Consider the following 20,256-nt stretch of genomic DNA (forward strand, 5'->3'; position numbering starts at 1 on the left):
ACGTATTTCATGAGACTAACAATAATGTACATCGATCTTCAAAAGTTAGAGTGTTGTAGGTAGATTCAATATGAACAGGTTTTGATACCATACCTACCTTTCATCTCTCGGCCCTCTTCGCTTTTGAACGACAAACTCAATATGTCAGTTGTAAATTGGTCCGACGCATTCAAAATCTGATGCAACTCAGATCCCAAGCGAAATATCTGAATTTAGGAAAACAAATATATGATTAGACCCAAGCATCACTAAAAATGTAGTGTTAACACGATTGGATAATTGGATCTTCATATTTTTCTAATTTCTCAAAAGCGTTAGCGCCTCTATAGATTAATATTGCAATATTATAAATGACTCATAAAATCAGATGTATAACATAAAAAGAAAATCAGATGAGCTCACATTGGCCGATTAAACCGACATTACTTCATTATCCAATCATCCCAAATTAGTTCCAATCGTGTTTGTTTTACATTGTAAGCTAAGGCTTTAATAAGTAGAATTATTTTACAAAGTGATATATTTCTTTTCATCATCGCCTGGAGATATTCCCTATGTTTTCTGCGACTTAGATTAATTACTTACAAAAAAATAAGGGCAAAACTAAAACTACTTTGGAGGAATAAAGAATAGGCGAATTATTTTCTATGTCAGCATCCTCCCACATTTAAATAACACTACAAATTGTAACTGTTATCAAAAGAACTAGCAAAAAACGCTCAAAGCTTGATATAAACATTAGTTATCTATAATTCCTTTGCTAGCTTTTTTCCAACTCGAACACACCAATCGTGAACATAACGATACAAACTGCACACTGTCCTAAAGATGATACAGTTTCAGCATAAAATTACGACGATAATACTGCCATAGATTTAGAATAATTGAGGCAGGTAGCGACAATTTCCTGTAAAATACAGGATGGTATCTCTAGTCCCAAAGGCGCAAAAATCGATGGGCTCGCGACACAAGGGCAGAAGTGGCAATCGCTGTAGCAACAGTCATGGCCAGTAATGACCTCTTCTGCATGCAATGACTTTTTAGCAAATCAAGATTGAGAGTTTAAGATCTTTTGGGAAGTCACGACACTCAAAGTGTTCTACATAATTTTGATCCAACTGACCGCTCACCACAGTGTAGGATCTTTGGCAACCGATACATGACATTATTATACACCTGCGTCTGTAACCTATGGAGTTTCGTCGTACAGTAAGTTTCGGTATCAGAGGACGCGGAGTCCAATAACTTTGACGCGGAGTACAATAACTTCAGGTGTTATTGGACGCTATTTGACCTTTAACCTCAAAACACCTTTACGTCAACACGAGGAAAAAGAAGAGAATATTTTACATTTTTTTACAAAAATATATACTTCTTAACATTCAGTACTTAACAAAGTAAATCATGGTCAGTCCTAAACCGGTGAATTTGAGTGAAATTATGCTGTTGACGTAAAATTTCTACCGCGGGCACTCGCAGCGCGGGTTGAAATTTCGTTCTGTGTGCTTAGCGGACGCGCTGAACGCCTTCCCAGTCTGATCGCGATCGCTCAGTGCAGTGCGCGAGAAGCATAAAAAACCGCCTGAATTTCGACTTTTTCAGGTAAAATTGGACTACGGTATTGTCCTCGACGCTACGCGTCTCGGACAATACCTCCGCTGCACGATGTACTCGGACATAAATCCCGGTATTTTGGGAATAACCTTACATTATATTACCATGCCCTGTCCGTCGCATTCTAATTGGTCGAGCTAAACCATGTGACTGACCTCAAATAAGCAATAATGGGTTGTTTATTGGGGAAATTTTCGTACATTTTGACGGTTTAGGGGTCCGTTGCTAATATCGTGGAAATAACAGACTCCGCGCTGACCATTAACGTTTATTTACGGGCGCGGGCTCATGAGAGAAAATGCCGAGAGAGTTTGACCGGTTGACCTGGCTGTTAATTTTATGCAGGAAATTATAATAACAATGCTTGGTCGAATGACGTATTGCCTTGAGGGCGGGATAGCCAGTGGTATAGGGGGAGGAGTACCTTCAAGATAGTGATAAGTGGTGCGGATTACCGTCGCCTAGGTGTCTGGCGTATACGCGTGCCAAAAGACACCTATGGTTGATTTTCGGTTGACCAGTCTGATGGCACAGTTGCAAATACCTGGACTTGACTATTCTGTATTTTGTAGGTGTCGTTGGCACTTTGACAATTAAAGTAAAGATGCACACATATTGAGTTTATTGTCTTGTTTATGAGCGGCCAGTATTTCCAACGGCATAAATTGTGTGCATTTGCCCTAGAATAAATGATTTCGAATAAAACATCGCGAATGTAACCACATTCCTTAAGCTCGACGTACACTTAATTGCCCCAAAGAGCCATGGAATCGCCTGACTTCGATATGAGCCTACAGAAATTTCAAAATGCCAGATGACTTTATTTTTATAAACATAGACAGTATAGCGAGAACTGTCTATGGTAGAAGAGAAGAGTTCAATGGCTCATTGGCTCCCCCCAAGTGTTTACACGACCGAAAGTGCGAGGTAAGTTGATATTGTACACTTTAAAAATGCGATACGTTATCTCGTCACATGCACCCGTCCTTTACATTTGTTTGGTTTTTTTTTTTCAATTACTGTTTGTCAGTGATTTTATATGGCAAGAGCCATCTTCGGCATCCAAAAACCATTTTTTGGCTTTTTATGTCTACCCGTTTTGTTAATGTTGTTGATGATGATTTATTGTTGGTGGTAGCGGTGGCGGTATTGCTGTTTTTATCCCTGAAGTTATTGGTTTTATAGTTCTGGTGTCAAACTTCGAATAAATTGCCAAGTACTAGTACCTTGACCAAAACCTAAGTGCCCGCTATTGATATGCGTCATAAGGTAACAAGTGAGAACGGCCCCACGCCTCGTCCGAGAAATCGGCCCCGCGGCAGCACGTGAATCGTCGCGATGACAAAGCCTGCTTGTACCAGGCAAACGAATTTCAATAAAACAGTAATAGCAAAAAGCGAAGCCGTAGCTGCACAGACTATATTCTGTGTTCGATGACAAGAAAGTAATCAATCGAGTATGCAAAATACACGTGTAGCTTAGTTTTGACAGCGATCCCTGGCGACAGGGCTCTGGTGCGGAGACACAAAGCTCGCTTTGGTTTACTTGATCTAGCGTCTTTCCCCGCTGTGCCACCCACATAAAATATAATTATTACGATGAATGTTTGGATACAAATCTAAGTTTTCAAGGGTCGGATGGGAGGCTTTCATTTCGTAGTGAGGCGGGTTAAGTTGCGTTGCCAAACTTTATTGTGAGGCCGTTTTTGGTGTGTGGCCGTCCCCGTCTCGGGGCTGTTCTCGGAGCGGGGACGTTTTCTCTGGTTTTCCGTCATACTAGCATTGAATGTTGAAGGCCTGCTAAAAGTACTCGTGACAAATCTCTAACTAATAGAAACAATTGTCATCTTGTCGTTTATTGCCAAACAATATTTAGCATTTGTCTGCAGGGGCAGTATGGATGTTCAGATGCGAGTTAAAATTTGTAAGATCGGGGTTGAAAAGTAGTAGGCCCTAGGAGATAGGTGTCTTTAATCAGAATTTTATATCGAACAGTATTCAAAGAAACAGTCCTACTAATTACTGCCGTCCCTGCCCGTCATTCTTCTAGCAATGCCCGTCACGAAATTGGCCTTTTCAATACAGTAATAGGTCGATATCTTAATATTCCACAACATTTGTTTGTGATATAAACTTATAAAATCATAGTCCAGGGCCCCCAAACGCCGATCGATTTACGACCCAATAGTTATGCCGCTGACGCTGATATTCACCGTTGGTTGCCTGTGTGTGCGTACATGGACAGTCTGCATAGCCCTTGAATGTGGTCTCGGTTTTGATCAAACTTACAATTAAGGAGTATATATCAAAACAGATAAATGATTTATGTTTTCACATGGATTCACAAAAAGTTTCGCCCCGGTGTTCATTTTGGCCCTGGAATTCCATCTACCCACCCTTTGCAGAGTAGTAAGCTTATTGGGCAAGTAAACATGGATGCGCCGGTGCGATTCAACGATCAACCTGTATATCGGATCGAAAGTCAAAAATTTTACTGCTCGGACTATGATTTTACAAGTGTATATAGAAAGTATAAGGCGCGGGGTATTATATATTGACTGATTACTGTAGCTATGATAGGCTACATTCAGGACGGGCAGTAATTAGTAGGCAAAACAGGTGGTTTTCACCGTGGGCAGAACTCGGTGCAATGATACTGAACATTAATAGTATAGGCGAGCGGCGAATCCACAAAAAGGGCCTATTTAGGAGTTTAATGTACCCACCTTACATACGGCCACATCATACGTCATTTGAAAGCTTATTATCTCTACTTTAAGAAAATTGACGATGTGGAGCTGCCAAGTAGGGCCATAACCTCCTAATTTGCATAATTAACAAGGGTACCCAATTTGCATAAATGCGATATAATATTTAAAGCCCCAGTATTTGTAACTTTTAACCTTTTTTTATGTTCGAAATTACATATTATTCTCTTACATCCATCGTGAAATGTTGTTCAGTAAAGAAATAAGCCAAATTTGTGCTCCTGTAGTGACATACAAACGCTAAATATTGCCCGATCGAGTTGGATTGCCGCGCGGGTTTGTTGACAACTTGAAGGCTCTGCACGTGATCGAGAACGCCGATACTGATGACATCATCGAGCCTACAACATTCCTGGGGCCATGCCATGACACGCCACGACCTGCGAACGGTTTTATTTTGTTCTTCTCCGTTCAAATACGTACTGCTACTGTGTTTCAGAGGATACAGAACTTTGGCAGAGGAGGCTGACATTCTATTCTGGTACCGTGTGTGTTATATACGGATTATTCAAACTGCAGTGCAGTCGGCAGTGCACCGATGCGCACCCTGCAGTTGGTCACTCAGAACTCCGGGTATACCGATGTAAAATCAAGACGACACTATATACACTTGGCTCACTTCTGTAGGCAAATAGCTATCAAAATTGAGTACTTGAAGTAATAAATTTCAGCTGATTGTCGCTTTAGCGGCAAGGTGATTGCGAAATCCAAGCAACGTAGTTTGGCAGTGCAATGTAGGTAGGCTGTCGAATGCAGTGAACACGATGGCCTTTGGCAGCAAGTAAGGGAACCGTCAGTATTTACGACCTGGGGGTCATTCAAAAATTGAAAGTTTTAAGGGGGCGCTCAAAATGTTTTTTCTTTGTCTCACTCTGTCTTCAATTACATAATGATTAGTTGATTATATATATTTTACTCTGATACATATTAAATAAAAAGAAAATAAATACTCTAACAGTACAAATAAATATCAACTAGATGAAGCAAGGCAAAAAACTACAAGTAGCTGCTACTACTAGCAATACTTATTATGAAAGAGAAGATAGTGACGATGAGAATGATATCGTTGTTCATGTACGCAATGGCACCAGCGACATTAAAGATGAGGATCAACAGTGGTGATGATGATGTCACACAGTAGTTTTCTGCAGTCGTTACCAGGGTTGGAAGGAGAGGCTGGGTCATGGAGAAATGTTCTCGACAGATACCACTATAAGTGCACAGGATCTAGGACAAAACTGAACTGTTGTGAATTCATCCTTTATATTATCATAGAAATTTATATATTATTTGACTTGAGTTCAACAATCATTTGGACATTTAACCATACCATAATGACATGCTACCCATCCAAATTTAACAATACTATATGGTCAGATACTGCTTATTAGGTGAGCTTTTATATCTACATATTGTTACATGGGCTCAGGTAAGCCAAACTTTCTGTTAGAGAGGGGGTTACTCAAAGTCATCATGGTTGGCTGGGGTGCGACTCAAAATTTCGGAGTTTCTCATGTAATTCCTCCGACCCCCAGATCGTAAATAATGACAGCTCCCTAAACAGCTGTGAACGCCTGAGTCAGAACGATCGGCTGGATCGGGACCATGATACGCACTGCCGTATCTCAGCGAAAATTTAGAAAAAAACAGTGGAGCTACTGCTAAGAAATTTACAGACTCTTGGCTCTTGATGCATCAGTTACTGAGCTTTTATACTGGTAAAAAGGCATTCTGAATACAGCAGTAAATTTCCTCCCAAACGAGAAAGGATAACACGCGGGCATTCTGCAATGGACGCTGTCAATTTTACCTTGCTGCAGGCCCCACACCAATCTCGGCCCGAGCCTTACAGGACTAGTAGTAGCCGGCCAAACACACAAAAAACAACGTCGCAGTGTAAAATCCGTAGGTCAGAACCGTTGATCATAAATTTTCAGAACCAGTGATGTTTAAAAGTTTTGTATTGATCACTTCATTTAGGTTTATGTGAATGACTTTCTCATCGAGCTGCGTCTATAATTGTCCCGGGCATTGTCCATGCAAATTTGGGGCCTGCCTTAGCTCCCTCCGATCGTCTGTAGACTACAGCCAAACTCACAGTCCTGAGCAAATTGTACAGTTGTGAAAGTCAGATATGTATCATGAATTTTATACAAAAAATATACAAACAACAGAATCAAACCAGGAGGTTAGTTTGCTGTCGGGCCGGGTGCGCAGGGGACGACTTTGCAGTGAGGCCGGGATCTCTCTTGTGTTCGAACTTCTAAGCTTACAATGCCTGGAGCTCAATCGCATCGCAGCTAGCCGATACTTGTTGTACTACTGTAGTCCTTGTGAGGATTAGATACCCATTACGTTCGATATTATTTGAAATACTTTAAATTTAATAAGTAAGACTTTTGTACTGCATTCAAGATATAATTTTTCCGTTCTGAGCGTTTTCAATTACGCCGTAGGGCAACGATATGCGAAGTTGATAGGCTGTGTTGCCTGCAGCGTAGCCTGGCCGTACACAAAACTTCGTTTGAGTAGACGGAGCAGAATCAGTCCCGTCATTTATTTTCAAAGAAATTTTCATTATACTCCATAATGGAAGAAACGACTAGTTCAATGATTACAATGGTGAAGTGTTGAATTTTTATTCATATATGTTTTTCTCTCTCAATTCATTCAGCAAACTCGATCTCCGTACCATCGGTCAAAACGTGCAGTGTCTTGCTTGAAGCTTACAATCGACTGCCTCCGTCGTTAGTTTAGCTGTTCAAGACGTTTGTTTGCACGGCTCATTATAGTCGGAACAATATGTAAACACTTACATTATTATATCTTTCCGGTATTTCACCCAACTTTCGCGCGTTTTTAGCTGAGTCTCCAGTTTCGATGGACCAGACCTTTTCGAAGAGCGTATGGTTTCTACGGACGCCACAGTAAAATTTGCGTAGATGTGGTTGAGCATGCGCGGTGGTGTGATTACGTTTCGTTTCGTGTGTCAACAAAGCTGACTTCTGGTCCGGACAAGAAGTCATTTTTCACTCCCTTTACTGTTAATCGTGAGGCGGGCTGGGCATGCAAACCATGCGATTCAGTATTAATTATGGTCTACTTTCACATACTGAGGATGTCATTTTAATCAAAAATATGAAAAAAATTGTTAAAAGTTACAAATACTGGGGCTTTAAAATTTTTTGTTAACTTCTCTAACGATACGTTTAAACTATCGAGTGATATATGAAATGAAAGCTCTTTCCATGTAGAATACAAAATGGATATTCAAAGAGATATTGAAATTGATTATACTGAAATATTTTCATGTTTATATGGAAAACAATATTTTCCCCTTTTGAATAACAATATTTTAAAAATTTTAACACATACAGCAACAACACACAGCCACACCATACGTCATTTGAAAGCTTATTATCTCTACTTCACGAAAATTGACAATTTGGAGCTACCAAATCGGGCCATAACCCCCTAATTTGCATAATAAACACGCATACCCGATTTGCATAAATGCGGTATAGTATTATAAATTTATAGTTAACTTTTCTAAACGTACGTTTAAACTATCGAGTGATATATCAAATGAAAGGTAGTTACATGTAGAATACAAAATGAATATTCAAAGAGATATTGAAATGGATTTCACTGAAATATTTTCATATTTATATGGAAAAATATTTTCCCCTTTAGAATAACAATATTTTAAAAATGTTAACACATAGAGTCCTATCATACAGCCACATCATACGTCATTTGAAAGCTTATTATATCTACTTGAAGAAAATTGACAAAGTGGAGCTATCAAGGAAGGCCGTACCCCTTTATGTCCATAAATTACACTGGTAAGCAATTTGCAAAAATGAGATATGAAATTAGAAAATTCATTGTTAACTATTCTAAACACACTTTTACACAATCGAGTGATATATGGTCTGTGGTGATGGTATTTGCATGTAAAACACAAAATTGATATCAAAAGTGATATTTAAATTAATTTACGGAAATATTTTCATATTTCTGTCGAAATAAATATTTTCTCTTTTTAATAATGGTATTAAAAAAATAATTTAAGTATCAATGCAACAAAAAGATCCACACGAAAGACACTATTGTAGTTGTTGAAATGTAGCTTTGTAGCTGAAACAATGTGTCAGAGTAAGTTGCAGTCAAAGTAATGGCATGATTCATGATCCAAATCATTCATGTCATTTCCAGTAAATCTAGTAATTGTAGGAATTCATCATCCTCTTCTTCACCAGCATTGTCATGAGTAAAAGGGTTGCCACAGTTATCGCTGCCTTGGCAGGAACAAAGGTCTGTGCAGGGAAGATTAATTCGACAGCAGACACAATTGGTGACATATAATAAGAGAAAGCAGCTCCGCAAATCGTTCATATCTTAGTTGTTTGAATTTTGTGTACGGTACATGTGTATATTGTAAGTGTATATTATGTTATGTTTGGCCGTTTTGTGTATAGTGTTGATTTGCCATGGCGAGACGAAGCCCTAATCTACGTGTCCTGCCCTATGGGGTAGCAAGACTAATGTGACACTGCGATCCTTTGATGCTACCTTTTGAGAGTACTGAGTTGTCTTCATCAGTCCTTCATTTTTTTGGTGAAACATGTGCACTGATTGAATGATTGTAGGTGTTACCAATCGAGTTGTTCCAACGAAAGTTCAGTTTGTTTAAGTACGGAAGCTAGGATGTCTACCGTTCGTTCAGGCTGTATTTGTGTACGCTCATTTGAATCGGAGATCGGACTGTTGTAGGTTTTGTGAAGTTTGGCATCATCGTTACGCTTATATTTCCGTTTCTTATGTATGTGATTAGGCTACGCTCACAAATAACGGTGAGAGGCAGAGGAATTCGGGTTGGATTCGAAAATTTTGGGAGATTGTAGAGGGGTACTTGGAGATTTAAATCAGCATATAGGGGACCTAAAAATGTTTTGGTTCCCTTTTACTATTTACGATTCCAAGGTTTTGAAATTAATTAATGAAAATTTAATAACATTTAAATGTCATCCGATTGTCCAAAGTTAGTTATAATTTAACAAGATTTAGAATCGTTTGGTCGCATTTCATTACTTTTATCTCGAAAATATCTTGTATTCTCTATTGCCTTGTTGTTGCATGATTGTTCTAATGTATCGTAATGTTTCGCGTTTAACAAGGCCCTTGAATGTTGCCGTTTGGTTTCGTGAACAGCAATGTATCTGTTGGTATTGTGTGTGTTTTGCAGTCGAGAATGTCCTCTTTGTTCCACCGATGACCTTTATAGATAATGAGGTCTAACGATATGAATTCTTGAGAAGAGCTTTCGAAAATTTTAAAGTATGATGCATTTTTTCATGTTTGATATGAATTCATTAAGCTCGTGTTGAGTTCCAATGAGAATCATACATCGTTTCTGAATCTCAGTCAGAGCGATATTTGTTCAGTGTGTTGCTGAATTATTCTCATTTTGTCTTGTAAAATGTAATGTCGGGAATTTCTGGTAAAACTGGAGATCTCGTACGGCACCCAAATACATGACGGTAAAATTCACTGTTGACTTGAAAGTGTTGTTTTTCAAGATTATTTTCAGCATAGCTATCATGTATTTTGTTGTTGGTTGTTTGATTATGCAATCATTTGATGATCTTTCCTGATTTAATGCTCTGTCGACTGATTCCATTGGTTCATTGTGCGTTGTATTAGTGTACATTGAAACAATGTCTAGTGTTACCAATGTCGCATTGGCCGGAACTTTTATTGTCTCAATTTTCCGTGTAAAATCTGTCGTATCTTTGATGTATGTTGTTTATTTCTTCACGATTTATTTGAGAAAATAGTCAATGAATTTTGATCTGTGAAAGGTTGGACTGCATCATCCACTTATAATTGGGCGGCCCACGAACTTTCCTCGTGGGCGTCATTTTGATCACTTTTATTTATAGCATAAGGTACCAACTTGTAAGTGGTGCTAGTGTTTTACTCTTAACTAGAATAATCGCCATGGCTAATTAACACTTTATATAAAACAGCCAAACATAATATACACTGACAATATACACAATATCATACACAAAATGCAAACAACGAAGATATGAACGGTGTGTTGAGTTGCTTTTCCTTCATTATATGACAATAAATACGATAAATGAAATATGGTGCCTTCCGTCTACATATTCCACATAACTGAACTGAAAATACAGATGTAACACAGATGTAGTAACCAATGATGTCTCCATCAAACAAGATTTCTAGAGAAATTGAAACAAAAATGACATCAATAATACAAAAGGGTCATTCAATACTAATTTGGGATAATTGGATGGTGAAGTAATGTCGGTTTAATTTGCAAATTTAAGCTCATCTGCTTTTCTTTTTACTTGTAATGTTTTTAAGAGTAACTTGTTATATTTCAACACTCAACTATAGAGCACAAAACACGCTTTAGAAAATTTGCAAAATATGGAGACCCAATTATCCCAAATTAGTTCCAATTGGTTATATGTATTCTTGTTGTTCAGCTATATGGGAATTAGACAGGAAAATGTTCCAGTTTTCGTATCCTTAATAAACAAAAAATCAATTGCAAAACAAATTCAGATATTTATCCCCAAAACTTTAGCATTATTCGTTATTAGTATACAATATTTTGAATATTATAAACTAGTCAAAACGTTTACGATTTAATTGAAAATATTCAATAAGAATATTTTGAATACACGTTTGGAGTTCATGATTCTATTCTACATGCAAATACCTATCATTTGATATATCACTTGATAGTTGAAAAGTAAGTTTAGAGTACTTTACAATTGATTGTTGTATTTTATATTGTATTCATGAAAATTAGGTACCCGTTTGCATTATGCAAATTAAATCATTACAGCCCTATTTGTCAGCTGCATATCGTCTTTTTCATTAGGAAGAGATAATAGGCTTTCAAATAACGTTTGGTGTGGTTGGTGTGATGCGGTTCTATGTGTTAAAATTATTATAATATCGTTATTAAAAAGGGGAAAGTATATTGTTCTACATAAGTACGAACATTTTTTAGTAAAATCATTTTAATATCTCTTTGGATATCCATTTTGTATTCTCCGTGCAAATACCTTTCATTTGATATATCACTCGATAGTTTACAGTATGTTTATAGTAGTTAATAAATTTCTAATTTTATATCGCATTTATGCAAATAGGGTACCATGTAAATTATGCAAATTAAGGGCCACGTCCGTACTTGACAGCTCCACATTGTCAATTTTCTTGAAGTAGAGATAGTAAGCTTTTAACTAACATATGATGATGCTGTAAGATTGGCTTTTATATTAAATTTTTTTAAATATTGTTATTGAAAAGGGGAAAATATTTTTTCAATATGAATATGACAATATTTCAGTAAAATGAATTTAAATATATTTTTAGATGTCTTTTTAGTATTCTACATGCAAATACCTTTCATTTGATATATCACTCGATAGTTTAAAAGTATTTTTCGAGTAGTGAATAATAAATATCTAATATTAATCGCATTTATGCAAATTGGGTACCCGTGGGACTTATGCAAATTAGGGGCTACGGCCGTACTTGACAACTAAATGTTGTCTATTTTCTTCAAGTAGAGATAATAAGCTTTCAAATGATGTATAATGTGGCTGTATGATGTGGCTGTATGTGTTCAAATTTTTAAGATATTGTTATTCAAAAGGGTTAAATATTTTTTTAAGTATTAATATGAAAATATTTCAGTAAAACCATTTTAAATATCTTTTTGGATATCAATTTTGTATTCTACATGCAAATACCTTTCATTTGATATATCACTCAATAGTTTAAAAGTATGTTTAGAGTAGTTAACAATGAATTTCCTAATTTTATATCACATTTATGCAAATTGGGTACCCATGTGAATTATGCAAATTAGGGGGTTATGGCCCTACTTGGCAGCTCCACATCGTCAATTTTCTTGAAGTAGAGATAATAAGCTTTCAAATGATGTATGATGTGGCTGTATGTAAGGTTGGTACATTAAGTGTGAAAAATAGGTGAGCCTGCCGCTCGCCTAGTAAGCCCGTCACCTTGAAGGTAATACTGTGAGTGAAACAAGGACTTCAAACGCACGATGATACAAACGACACCACAAGTGAAACGTACACATAGAAATACACGCGTTCCTACGTTGTGCCCACCCGGGCCACGCGATTAAAATATGACTGATACTGCTGGATAGTGTTAATTGGGACGGTAAACAGTCAATTAATAGTTAATTGACTACCTGGGTGATTGGCAGGTCGTGTCCAACGAAGCATATGCAAAGCAGGCCAAAAGACAAAAGCCCCCAAAGTTATTGACAGCTGGCCAGGGGTCACCATGAATACGTAATGAAGCTTCACTACGCAGAAACTGCGTAGTCAAGCCCTTCTTAACCGGTCAAACTCTCTCGGCATTTTCCGGCATGTCGAGGAGAGCTAAAATTAACGGGCTTGGCAAGAAGCCTCACTCGTAAATTTTTGGCTTCCTCTCGCCCTTGCCAATAAATAAACCTTAATGGTCAGCGCGTCGCCGTTATTTCTATAATATTGTGACAGTATTACGTGACAATATTGTGTCAATATTTCGTGAATAAATCTAAAAGTTTGATTAGTAACGATTGCACATGGTGCCTCAAACTTCCCATTTGATCAGATTTATGAACAAAAGGAGTCTGAAATCCCTGTAACAAAAGAATACCTTGGAATTATTCATCACAAAATTACCGAACAAAGCTTAGCGTATTGAAATCATGTCCGATATCTCTAGCTCTGACCATTTTCATCTACATGGAAGTTAATCATAAACCGTACTAGTAATAAACAGGGACCTCGAAAATTACCGTTGTACAATAAGGCAGACGGGAAAGTCAAAACTAGGAAGTGAATTCTTTTCTCCAAAACCTACATACATTTCTTCAAACATTGAACATGTCACTAGCTTTGCATAAATATTTTTAACAAATTTTAATTTCAGCTGCGCACAAGTAACAAAATCTTCAATTGATGCAGATGGGCAGGTTAATAAGAATAAAAACAAGAAGGACAGTCCATACTTATTAAAGAGAAAGTATTCCAAGAAAATAAAACACTTGCTTGGATAAACATTTTTGCATTTTTGCAATATGCTAAGTATTTTGAATCTTCAACATCCGATATATACAGCAACTGGTCACAGCTGATAGATATATAATCCTATGGAATTTTGTTTGACCCATGCAAGTCTATATCTCAGGGGCGTGTCACTTTACGTCTTTCATTTCAAATTTACCAGCTCCATAAATGAAAAGGATATCCCATAGGAGCATATGTCAATGGATATATAGCTACACAATGTATACTTTGTTCAACTACTTGAAGTAAATACATACATACCACTTTGTTCAGCGTTACGTTACGAGTAAGATGTGGAAAGATGTGCTCGGCTGAAGGAATTTTAAATCCGGTATGAGGGCCAACCATGGAAGTGCAATTCGTCAGAGTCTGTATTGTGTTCTTTTCCAAGTGCAATTCGAGGAAAGAAGTTTTGAATACAACAGCTGCTCCACCCGTTGTCATCTTGCTCAGAGTGAAGTTAGCAACGAAGTCAACCACTGTCGTGAGGATTTTCGTAAAAGGTTGCTGCATTGCTGTATTTAAGTTTTCACTGGCATTTACCAAAGTGTCATCGAAAACATCTTGTATTTTGGTAAAGAATCCTGTAGGATATATAAACCAAATAAGTGTTAACCTCTCCTTTAAAGAAGCTTATGTATGTCTTTTCCATATCTGTTAAACTCATAACTTTATCAGTGAAATCCTAACGAACACTTATATCAACATTTTGTCAATCGTTTGTAAAATTGTTGTAAGCTTATAGGAAAATCTCAATTATTATCAAATTTCTTAGTAGATGGCGTGACAGAAACCTTCGAACCGGGTGCATTTTTATGACGAAAATACAGATCTGAAAGTGCCATCATTCCAATTTTCCCCAGACAGAAACTGGCCTAGTTGGGATTATAACACAGCCAATTATTCTACTGCTCTCGATGTTAATCCACAAATGTCAGATCAGGCCAAGATTTTCATGTCTTTCCCGAAGCGTGTTCCTCTTTGGTCAAAGTGGCCATATTCTGCCTATTTGTATGACCTCTGGGCCTATATACTGGTCATGTGTTAATGTTCATTACACACAAAAACAGTTAAACTACAAAAAAGTTTCGTTTGAGACGCCAGGGCAAGCTGACTGCTTTTAACACCTAGAGCTGAGCAAAATTTACACAATATTTATTAACTTCTGTCATACGCTCCGTTTGTTTGTGCAGTTGAAGCACCACCCTGCTGGCTAGTTCGCCCTGATGGGTGTCTTGGAAATCACTCTGAAGCAAATGTATTTCGGGCGGTTTCTAGCGTCATTTCTAGTCGCATTACAGTGTGGAAAAATTACAATGCTAGTGAAACAGTGAATGAAAATATTGAAGTTTGAGTTTCTCTCTGCGTCATTGATTTCAGTTTCAAAAGGCGGTACAAATTTTTGCTGACATGCTCTTTACCTTGTTGAGTTTAACGCGGGCTCACGATGCATGGTATTTGTTAAGCAAAGAGAAATCCGCTTTTTAAATAGCTAGCCGAATTATGACCACAAGGCTATTGAGAAAGTCTTGTTAGCTAAAAGTGACGGGGATTGCCAATCTAACTTAAGGGCCAACTTGTATCTTTTCAGGTCTCATTTTTTTGATAGCTGAGAAGTGTTGTAAACGTACAATATGAATAGACATGGCCAGTTTTTTCTCTAGGCTGCGATAGCGACATCTGGCCACGTCTAGATCTGTGCGGGGAAAACTGTCATGATATCTTTCTCAAGAGATGACCATGAGAGAACAAATAAAGAAACAAACCTGCTACCCTTTGTATAGTCATATTAAGTGTGAAATTTCCTTCGAAGAGTTGCAAAATGTCAAGGTCAATATCGTTAAGTTGCTGCGAAGAAAAAGTAGCGATGGTTGGTATGTAAAGTAGAAATGCCTATAATCACATTGATACGTTTGACACAATATGAAGCAAGTAAAATAAGAAAAGTGGGCCAAAAGAGGGATATAAAAGACGTGAGCGTCATCAGATGGAAAAATGCTTAAATCCATGTTCGACATAGCCACCAGTACTAATATACCAAAAGATAATAAAAATCTACCGGTTTTTTAAATGAGATTTCTTTTCAAATCTAATTACCTGTGAGATCTTCATTGATTCAGTTGAGTTCCTGACGGTTGACAAGTAGCTCGGTACATTGTCATGTCGATCATCTTTATATTCACCACAACAAACAAAAACAATATTTAACAATTTGATGATATCTCGAGAAAATGAACGTGCTGTCCAAATAATTTGTAAGCTTTCTTCAGAATAAAATGTTCAAAATATTAACGTGAAGGCAAGTTGGAATACAACACCCCTCTCTCTCTCTCTCTCTCTCTCTCTCTCTCTCTCTCTCTCTCTCTCTCTCTCTCTCTCTCTGTTTGTGTTATTCTCTGCCTAAACGGGGCGAATTGAAAAAAAAGATGCCCTTACGGCAAAACACAAATAATGTGATTATTATGCACCAGAAAACGCATGCAGACCGGTCTGTGTATGATAAATAAAATGTATTTATCTATCAGTCTGTCTATTTTGACAAAGCATTTTTGCATTATTTTAAATATATCGTCAAAATTGTTGGGAATTTCAACTTTGCCAAGTAAAGCATTGGTCCTGGACACCTCGACTCTTCTTACTTTAGCATTTTACAATATTATGGGATGTATTTAAGCAATAAAGCACACCCGGCGATAGTATACCACCAGATTTTGGTCAGTTCATGACACATATGCTATGAAGTGATCTTGTGAAAGCTTAGAAGCATATGGTCACTGGGTGTGCTTTATTGCTAATATATCCTAACAGTATATTAACATTCTGGCATGGAACGTCAAAACAACGATTTTTGGTCTTGCTGAGAGCTTGCTGATGTGCCTACCGTGCCATGTCGCGAATACCACGGCTCTTCTCACGTCAAGACGGATCAGATCGTTGTAATTGTTCCATCAATATACTGGTATGATATAATTAATATTGATTCACTTTCGTCAGCTCTGGTGTTTATTTCATCATCGGGAAACGGTTGTGTTTTGGAATAATATGAGAAATTTACCCTTTACGTGCTAATGAATGAAACATTTACAAAATATCTCTAAAAGATCGACAGACCAGCGGAAGACTGGAACATGGCGATCACACTCAAGAATAAAGCATGTTTCAGCTTCGATCATACATTAGAATTATATGTATGTACAAGATATGTATCTGACATTACCTGTTTCTTCACATAACACATTTGCCTTTAATGCGCATGACGTACTGTGGAAGCTCCCATGCCTGGAATATATATAATGAATGCAAATTTCGATTTGTGCATGTTAAGACCTATTGTCTGAGTAAGGCAGAATGCACTTTGGGGACAACTATCCGAGAAAATATCTTATCCTACTTTTGCTAAAACTTAGTAATAAAATTTTGCCAAGTTGCTTGTTGCCGCCTTATAGGAAACAGTTTGTCTAAAAGATGAACAATTCTACAAAGTAAAATCTACAAATTCTACAAAATCTACAATTCTACAAAGAATGTGACTGAAACATTTCACAAAGTGGAAATTTGCCCAGAAAAGATCTAAAAGGGCTGGAAAGTTAATTTTGTGTGGGTCGTTTAGATTGTTACTTCATAGTTTACTATTAAATACGTTCTTATATCAACTTACCAACATAAATGTAAGCATGATCCCTCCCATGGACGTAAAACTTCAAATCTTGCTGGACTGCGTGTCAGAACTGAATCGTAGTTTGTTTTTAACTCCCCAGACGTGATATCAAAGAAGGCATCTATAAGACCACATCTAGCATGTGTTAAGGTATTTAGAAAGTTCATGGCGTCGTGATATTCTGACTCATTCCAAAGTCTCACTAAACGCAAGCCAAACTCCTCACACACTTCTACACCCTCTGTTTTGTTCCATCTTTCCATTAAGAGAATCTCCGCAGAGCCTATTAATGTAACAGGTATACATAACAAGTTGAGAGAGATTTAAGTGTTAAGCGATCAGAAAATCAAGAATAAATGCATTCAATTTGTCACTATCGAATAACAATGAGATATTGAATAACTTACTTGCATTTTCACATATCGGGAAAACGTAATCTTCACAGGACCTACTTTCCCACTTTGCTTTCCTGTAAGAAATTTCATCGCCGATACTTTTATTGGTTTGCAACATCTTATGCATTTAAATTACAACACTAAACTTGGTCTGCATGGCAATTTTACCAACATCTCATGTTCCATTTTTATGCTACCCTTGATTATGTGAGTATTCCCACTAAAGAGTAATCATTTGGAAAATGTGTGACCGTGATAGTTATCAAAAGCTTTGACTTAATATGACATCATCTGTCAAATTTGCATACTGAATTTCAGTGACCACGTTTTAATAACGACAAAATTGCTAGCTTTGTAGACACTTACGAGATTGAAACGCAGGAGTGTGGACTCGGAATATGATCATCTGCAAATGGTTTATAGGTAAGTTCCACATCATCACTTGTTTTAATTATTTCTATATCAGATGTTACTGTAGCATCAATCCAGTAATCTTTCTCGGCATTTATGGTCTTTTGCACTATACGCTCGTGTTTTTCTTCACTGTCGTCTATCACCAGTCGTAAACCAAAGCGTTCGCACATCAGTCTTCCTAGGGACTGATTTCCGTAACCAACATATGTAAATTTTGCAAAAGCTAGGGACAAAGGTGACACCATGTTTAACAAATGGAAAGTGAGACTTATGTTGCTCACATGTGAAGGTCCACATTATAATAATCACCTAAATGACAGATTATACACTTTTGGTATACGGCCTGATTTGAAAATTTAGTTCAAATAAACTTGTCAAAACGAACCCTGGGACACACCTGACGTAGCAGTGAACTATTTTGAAGAGTAACAGCCAAACACTACCTTCTGTCGTCTAAGATGGAGATAAGTACCCAGCCGACTATGCAGATTTCCACATATACCAATTTGGCGGCTTTGTACAGCGGTAGTTTGTGACAGGCACTGTCAAAAAGCCTTGCGAAAGTCAGTGTAAATTGCATGTGGTGAAATGACTTCACATATCCTCCAAGATAACACCTCAAGTCATTCAAGCGAGCTTTTCAACTCATGTAACCATGACTGTCAAACCACAAAATTTTTACCATCACTTATCATTTGGTAAAGAAAGAAAACAGGAGATATCAAAAAAGACAATTAAAAACATACATAAAAAGATGAACGTTGTTCAAAAGAGAGAGGACTGCTGCAGTAATAGCGGTTCCCAAAAATTATGGCAGTAGCAGCTAAAACATTTTTATCTGAATTACGTATCATTTATTCTGTCATTTGGATGACCAAAGTCTATGCAGCTCAGTTCAGGCATTATAAAAACGTTGCAACTGATCATCAGATGCATTTTAAACTTAACAAAAGTGCCTCGCAATAATCCAGATAGGAAAATACAAGTCATCTTCTTGACGATAGATAATTAAAAGAAAAAAACTTACCAACTCAAGTCCAAACACCATTTGAACGTACGTTGATATTGGGAACCTATCACACAAATTAGCAGGCAATTTCATGGTACTATAAAGTCATAAAAAGCAAAATGTTGTTTTCAAAGTAAGGGTAAATGAAAATGAGTCTAACAATACAATATGAGTTTCATTTTAGTCAGTGTTGTTTGCCCAAATAGAGGTAAAAACAAAATATGATAAATTCCTCTCGTTGATGCAATACTATTGACCGACCGTTAAGTCAATTAAGCCAATATTTTTACTCAAGCTGTAAACTAGACAATGTAAGAGTGCTAATTGGCCAGGAAACAAATGACCTTATGTAGAATTTAATTTTCAGGACAATTAGGAATTGCAATCAGCCTAAATGCAATGTTACTTTTCTTATTCTAATTGACATTTTTTTCTCTACCGCATCAAATAATAATAATTGTTTTCGCATACAACCATTAGCATAACAAAACTAAAACGTTATTATCTTGAGGTTGGCTTCTCGGTGCAAGCTGCTAATATGTCAGTGCTAATATTGCTGTAAACTGGCCGCTGTTCTAATATCTGTCTAACTTTTAAATGCAAAAGTGAACGGATGTGTAGACTAAATATCATTATGTATTTTAGAGCTGTAAAGCATTAGGATGGGCTATATATTATATGCGGTAGGCTGTGTATGTCAAACGTTTGCGATAAGATGGACACAATTTATTTTAGTTAAAAAATTAAAAATTAATCTACTGTTAAAGAGAGATGAAAATGAAACAATTCAAACAAAATCATTAATGCATTGCTGGTAGCCAAAAGCTCAGTCAATTAACCTGAATTTTTTAGCTACTCTTTGCAAAACATTGATATTGATTATTGGCTATGAAACCTTTTTGTAGCATATAATTTTCGGCACAATGAAAGATCGACAGTCAGCCTGCATGCAAGTCACGTTTCTGCCTGATCGTGTTTATCATTTCTATTGACATATTTTCGGCGCGGTTTCAAATGATAATAATATCTTGCTAATTACCTCCACCTTTATACAAATAAGAACTATATCTCTAAAGTGGCTTCTCGATGTAAGAACATGCTCAATAATATTATTTTTTGCGAAATTTCCAACGCTGTATGCATGAAATTGATACGTTGATTTGGGAATTTTGATTGCATTCGACTAATTTGAAAAAAAATGTGACTTTTACGTACCGATGTTACCGCTGTAAGAATTAGTGATAACAACATGGCCGATA

The sequence above is a fragment of the Ptychodera flava genome, chromosome 3 (genome assembly GCF_041260155.1).
Source record: "Ptychodera flava strain L36383 chromosome 3, AS_Pfla_20210202, whole genome shotgun sequence".
In the NCBI taxonomy this organism is placed as follows: Eukaryota; Metazoa; Hemichordata; class Enteropneusta; family Ptychoderidae; genus Ptychodera; species Ptychodera flava.